The 7,327-nt window shown below is 37.1% G+C and overlaps 1 long non-coding RNA gene across 1 annotated transcript; it reads right to left on the reverse strand.

Moving 5' to 3' along the window:
- Positions 1-732: 732 nt before the first annotated feature.
- On the reverse strand, positions 733-1,760 carry LOC104882903 (uncharacterized). Its single transcript, XR_007269289.2, has 3 exons — positions 1,402-1,760; positions 1,241-1,316; positions 733-1,019 (listed from the first exon to the last, which is right to left on the reverse strand). It is a non-coding gene; the product is annotated as an uncharacterized LOC104882903 (long non-coding RNA).
- Positions 1,761-7,327: the final 5,567 nt, after the last annotated feature.

Here is a 7,327-nt window from a genome sequence, read left to right on the forward strand (position 1 = left end):
ACTTATATCGGTATCTATTATATCTATTTATGGTATTCTAATATGTTTTTATGCAATGTCATCCCATTATTTATCTCTATCAGGATGCTAAAGGTAACATCGCATTGGTAAGTGGTCCCATTCCAACAATCAATGTGTGGAGTAACAACAGCGTTAAAGGTGAATTCAACGAGTTTTACCAACCGCTTAGGAAAGGTGGAGATATCTTGGTCAGATTCATTGGTAGCATTGCAAAGGTAAAGACCTATTGTCCAGTTGGAGAAGTGAATTGGCATGAAGTCGATAAGAATATGAAAGCTATGTTGGTAGAGGAGGTCAAAGTAAGTATATATCTAATTCTTCTTCTTACTCATTTTCCAGCCCTTTGCAGATTATTGCCTTGTATTCAAACCGAAATTGCAGACTTTTGCACGAACTCAGTTCGTTTGAAATCCGTAGGTTGGATGACTTGCCTTTGTCTGTTTAGTGGTAGTTTCCTCTGCCCATTGCTGCCTGCATAGATTATTGATGATGCTAGTATTGCTTCTTTTGTTATTAATGCTTTTGTTGTGCGGTATGTAATCTGAAATTAATGGTGCAGCATATGGGTCGCATTGTCTCACTATTATAATACCCATCAGCACTCTTGCTGTCAATTTTTTTTTTTACATATTTTGAAATGTCTTTTTTCTCATCTTTTTATTTAAGTTCAATTATGCTCCTTTAAGAATTTCTGCCTCCTCTGAAAATATTGGGTTACTTGCCGACGTACACCAATGATTTTTAATGACAAAAATGAGAATTAAAATTAGAGAATATCAGAAGACTATATTGAGACTATTGGGCACTGAGCAATGTCCCTGATTTACATTCGTACTGTCCACTAAGAGCCCAATTCTTAGCAACAACTCCTCCCCTGTTACTGAAAGCAGCATGGTCATCAAAACTAGCTGCAGAGTTTGACAAATTTCTGTATGAGCGGTTAGAGAATATAGTAACTTTAAGACTTCTGAAAAACTTTCAGTTGATATTATTTATACCTGTGAGACCATTCCAACAATACCAACTATCAGCATTAGGTTTGCAAACTGGTTCTTGCTGAAGTGGAACTCTACTTTTAGGAAGTACTGCATCAAGTGACTACCATAATCATGCAAAATTATGCCAAATTCGTACATTTATAATGTTTCTTATTTCTGCTAGAGTCTTTTATAGCTTTTAGGGATACATTGATTCATTTTTGATGGGTTTGAGTGACTACCATTAATGAGGCATGTAGACCACCTTCAGCGAGGCTATGGAATAACACCATAACTGCGACCTGTGAGAATATTTTGCTGCATAAGATGAGAGAGATGCTTTAGATATATATGTGAAATAACTACAAGTAGGGAAGTAGAAGATGAGTGGAAATCTTAGCACCTGCTTCCTAGTAAGCTCTTGACATCATGAAAGTTTGGGATTTTCTTGAAAATTTGAACTCTCTTTGACAAATTTTCATCTGAAGAACTACTTGGTTCTGATTTCAGGAGTGGCTGAGCTGAAGCATCGATTTCTGGTGTTGTTTCATTCTCATATCTCTGGTATTTATGTGTACTTTTTGTTCTTCAATAAGATCATGGGTTGGTGCTGTCAAAATAAAAAAGAAAAAAAAGAATTTGGGCTGCTTAAACTAAGAGCCTAAAAAGTTAGGAAAGCTGAAGAGGATCTGCTTTCTGCTAAGGTGTGAGTTGGGGGAGTATTTGTAAACCTAATAAATAGCCTGAGAGACTTGGTTTTGGTGGCTTCACATATAAGAGCATCTTCTTTGTAGGAAAATGACTTTAACAATTCCTATCAGACCTTGGTTCTCCTTATATATAGTGAGAAGAAGTAGATAAGTTCTTTATAGCAGAGATTGACACATCATACAAAATCCCAGGGAAGGCTATCTCATAAGAGTCGCAATCTTTTTTCTTCTGATAAGTAGAAGGCAGGTAATGGAGACTTTTTTCACTTTCAGGAGAACAATGGAACATCCTTTTTTATGTTCTTTGTTGTTTGTTCTCTGTTCATGAAGCACATTTATTTTGCTTGAGGATTGGTGAGAAAAATCAATTGTGAACAGCCACATTAGGATGAATCTGCGCAAGCATACTAAGTTGCTGGTTACTTTTGAGTTTTTCTTCATTGATACTACATAGCCTTAAAAAGTAAAGATAGTAGTTGTATTGACAAGATCAGTTTCATAAAAGCAGATACTACATAGCCTTAAAAGTAAAGATACTAGTTGTATCGATAAAACCAGAGTGCTTGAAAATTGCCTATTATCTTTTTGTTGCTTCATGTATAAATACATTTTTCCATATACTTCCTATGTTCTTTAAATTACAACATTTTGACTTTTAAGCTTGCTAACACGCAACTATTTTCTTACTGCCCATAAATATTTTCTTAAAGGAACGCTTTCTAATTCCTGATGGTCCTGAATACGAGAAACAAATCCTCAAGGGTGCTAACAGAAGTTGGAGGCATTTTAAACACCATCTCAAGTCACATTACTACAAACCAGATGACATGACTCTCGATGAGATGTGTAATTTGCAGCCACCATACGGAATTACTAGTAATTAATGGATAAAGTTGGTTAAGCACTGGCATTTAGAGCTAGGGAAAGTAACACTAGTAGAAAAAGGATGATTTGCGTCCCCTCAATTGCGTCGCACTTAAACGGAAACGACGCACAGTTAGGATTTGCGTCGCATGTGGGGAGCTGTGCGACGCAAATCACAAAAATATGCGTCGCACCCTCCTCACATGCGACACAAATTAACAATGTGCGTCGTTTGTTGCGGAGGTGCGACGCATATTCCACGCACCAGTTGGAGAGATTGGTTCCCAATGTGCGTCGCACAGTATAAATGTGCGTTGTAAAAAGATAATGTGCGTCGGACCCCTTGGCCCATCCGACGCACATCAGCCCAAAAGAACTCTCTATAACCTCTCCCTCTCCTTTTAATTTTCCCAAACCCTAAAAATACTCTCAACCTAAACTTGGCCGCGTCTCTCTCTCTCCCCCTCTCCCCCTCTCCCTCTCTCTCTCTCCCGGTCTCCCCCTCTCCCTCTCTCTCTTCCTCGTTCGTCGAAATTTAACGTTCGTCGAAATTCTTTTCGTTTCATTTCATTCGTTTTCCGTCTCTCGTTTCACTCGCCGAAATTTTCCCAAAATTCTTTTCGTTTCATTCGTTTACAGATCTGAAATAAGGGAAGGGTGACAAAGGAGGCGAAGCAGGGGAGAAGGAGGGGGTTTGTGGTGTTGGTGATTTTGTGGCACGGCGTCGATAAAGCTCAGGCAGGGAGGGTGGGTTAGGCAAGGTCGGAGGTCAGGTGGTGATTTGTGTGGTGGCTGGGCGCGGGTGCAGTCAGGGGCGGCAACTGGGGTGCTGCGAATTGAGTTTTGGGCTGGCGGTTATTGTGAAGGGGTTTCGTTTCATTCGAACTATTGACCGTTGTGAAGGGGTTTCGTTTCACCTCAAACTCAAACGCAATCGAAGGTATTCTTTCTTTTTCTTTATATCTAATTTTTTTGTTTATCTTTTCTCGTTTTCAGATCTGCTGAAATTTTCAGTAAGAGGATGGTATTTTCCGATGAACTTTGATTTCGATTCTTAATCTTTTCTCCTTTGCACCGAGGTTGAATTTTGATTCTTAATCTTTTTCTCGTTTTCAGACCTGGTTCTTCTCGAAATCTTGTTGTTGCGTTTGAGGTGAAGATATGGATTGCTATGAAATTACAAGAAATTCTCGAAGATCTGGGTTGCGTTTTTTTATTTTTATTTGTAATTTTATCTCCCCTTCATCTTCTGGTTAGGGTTAGAATTTCTTATTTTTTTGTATGTTTTAGTTATAGATCTGATGTTAATTGTAATCGTAATATTTTTTTCTTCCTGAAATTATAGATCTAGAGGCTGTTGGTGTTAGTTTGTAATTTTATCTTCTCCATTTGTGATTGCCATTTGCCAAATTATATCTTCTCCATTTTTGGCGTATTGAGTGCAAGGTCTGGTTGTGATTGCCATTTGCCAAATTCATTTCCTTTTCAATTACTGCACGCCACTATCATTCTAAGTGGATGTCCTGCATTCCTTTTCCTGCATTCGTTAGTTTTTTTAATTAAAAAATTTTTTTTTTTTAAAATTGCAATTTGCGTCGCACGTAGCCCAAGGTGCGACGCAAATCACTCATCTGCGTCGCACCCTAGGCGATGTGCGACGCACATTACCCTTTGAAGTGGGCTGGGGAGAGCCATCTGCGTCGCACCGTATAAATGTGCAACGCAAATAGCTAGACCATCTACGTCGTTTCCGCATAAGACGCAGATCATTTCTGGGTCATTTGCGTCGAGGCCTTTGGCGTCGTACCGGAGTCTGACGCAAATAGGCACCTCACATCCGACGCAAATTGCCTTTTTTGTACTAGTGTAAGTTACTTAATTATGATTGACATTTGATAAATCTTTGTTCTGTTTTTTTGATAAATACTTTTTTTTCTTTAATATGAGTGCGGAAATTGTCAGAAGCTGGGAAAGATGCACGAGCTTCCCTAAATCAACTTCACAGATGTGGCTCCAAGAGCTTCGCAAACAAGCAAGCTGATTATGTATGATTCATGAATATATATATGAAAAATCTTTGTGGAATATATATATATATATGTAACTAATCTTGTAGAAATTTTCTATGATTGTTTTTACATTTAAAAAATTATTAGGAGGATGAGCATGGAGAAAAAATGAGTTTATTAACTCTTTGGAAAAAAGCTCATATTGGAAAGAATGGAAGCTTTCTACTAGACACACTCACAGAAGAATTTATGGTATAAGTACAGATTAAAATAAAACAATAAGCGTGTTTCCGTTTATTGTAAAGCAATACTTCTTATATTTTATATCTTAATATTTGTGTAGGATGATGCATATGCCAAGTTTGAATCATTGAAGCAAGCAAATCCTTCCAAGTTTGACTTAGAACTTGAAGATGAAGCCTTTGAGCACACCATGTATGGTGGAGAGATTCCCGAACGTCCCGTGGGTTATGGACTTGGAGTTCGAAAAGGAGACAATTACGGGGTGCATGGTGTCCCGAAGAAGCAAGGGTGTGGAAGAGTTCGAAAGACAATTGTGTTCATGGAGAATGATAAAGAAGAATTGTCCACTCTAAAGAAGGAAAATAGATTGTTGAACACCCAAGTATAAGAGAACAAAAATAGCTTGTTGAAAGCCAAAGTTCAAGAGAACAACTCTCTGCTCAAAACTCTTGTTGGACAATTTTCTCAACTAGTAGGTAAAGTTCGTAAAGGAGAGGCTCCAATGCACTTTTTAAATTGTGCACAAGAAGTCTTGGAAGTGACAAACCAAAAGGTACCTTCCTATTTTCAAACTTTACCTAAATTCCCCTTCCTTATGAATGAGCTATTGTGGAACTGTCATTTGTGGTGTTGTGTATATGCTCCTATTGTGCTATTGTACCAAGCAAGAAAGTTTCTGCCCATTGTGATATATGATTCATGATGAGAACTCATTTAATTAAGTTTGACATTATAGAATGAAAGGAGAATGATTAACATATAAGATCATGTGAATAGTGTGTTACTCCATACTTTACCCTTCACAGGTCACAAAATTCACATATTAGAGCTTCTTCCCCTTTTTCCTATCTCTTATTAGTAGCTAAGTTATATCAAGTCTCTCAAAGTCACACATTCCATGATGCTTTTCTTTGACGAAGATGACAGCCAGAACTAATGGAGAATATAGACTCCTAAATGCATCATACGTAGTTATATATGGCATAATCATGAGCGCGAAGCCTCAAAAATGCCAAGATGGCCCCTTGACATCATGTAGTGGAGAGTGGAGACTCAACCATCAAGGTCTCTCACACCATTTAATAAAAAGTTCATGCAGCACGTGAAGTTCATAATAGGAGTACAACAATTTTGCGTCAAAATTTCAGGTGAGTGGAAGGAGCAATAGTAGCAAAAACAACAAAATCAGTTGATTGAGCATGTTTTGGATTTCAGAAATTTCAATAAGATGCTTAGAGTTGGTTGGTTGTCGACTAATTGTACTAGAGCTTTAAGTTCAATCAGGAGTATCAGAGAAAAAAGGGGATTGAGAAGGGTGTTTCTAGTTTGTTATTTTCATTTTCATCTTGTGGCAGTTGATTTGAGCATGCCACTCTATTTTTCACCATGGAGAACATGCCCTCTACTGTGTTCAGTAGTATCTTTTGTGTTTTTGATCCTCTTTTATCAGCTTCCTAACTTATATTCTCCAAGTGTGCCAAGTCTGCAATCTGCAATACTTGGTCAGGCCATGTTTCCTTATGCATACATATGGATTACATCATATGCAACTTTGAAGTCTTCTTTGAACATTTTGTAAGTGAGTTCTATTCTTGTTATGAGCTCAAGTAGTAGGATTACATAACTGTCATTTTTTTCTCTTCATTGCTCCTATGATTATGTCTACTGTGCTTTTACTCATCATCATGATTAGGAGTAATTCTAATACATAGAATGCTGATTGCTGTTTGTTGAATTACTGCTATGATTATCTTTCTTAACATAATGAAATTTCATTCGTTTTAAAAAGTTTCATGCGTGTTGGTGCATAATTGTAGCCATTTTTCTTAGCTTGCTGATCTAAACTTTTTTATATATTATCATTACTAATTATATTTTTTGTCTTTTTTATCTCCTTTTGAAGGTACTCGAAAATAGAGAAGGTGTAACAGATCAAGAACGGATGGCTTCAAAATAGCTACCATCGTATCATCATCTATTTTGCTAGCGCGCTAGATCTTATTAGTTAGCTTATTTTCAAGGTTACTTCACTTTGGATATTTTTATTAATTAGACTTAACTACGACATACAATTTGCAATTATGTTTATAGATGGCTAGGATTTTGGTGAATATGCAATATTTGTAGGGATTTTAATTATCATAGTATACATTTATAATATATTGATCAAAGTATTTTTTTTTTACCTTAAATTTTTATATATATATATATATTTGTTAATTCGGAAAAATAGCAAAAGGGACTACAAAAACGAAATAATACATTTTATAGCCATGAAATTTTGCAAAATAAATGTCAAAATTTGCATCCAACTTCTCTTTTAACGACGCCAAAAAGCGTCCAGATTTAGATGAGGCAAGGTGCTGCAAGTCATCGTGAACGGAGACGCTTTTACGGATGAGACAATTGGGGACTATGTTAGGCGTCGACAATGGCGACGCTTTTACGTGTCGTAAATTACCTACTCAATCGACACGACGCTTTTAGACAGTGTCGCAAGCAA

Source organism: Beta vulgaris, chromosome 8, assembly GCF_026745355.1.
Source record: "Beta vulgaris subsp. vulgaris cultivar EL10 chromosome 8, EL10.2, whole genome shotgun sequence".
Taxonomy (NCBI): domain Eukaryota; kingdom Viridiplantae; phylum Streptophyta; class Magnoliopsida; order Caryophyllales; family Amaranthaceae; genus Beta; species Beta vulgaris.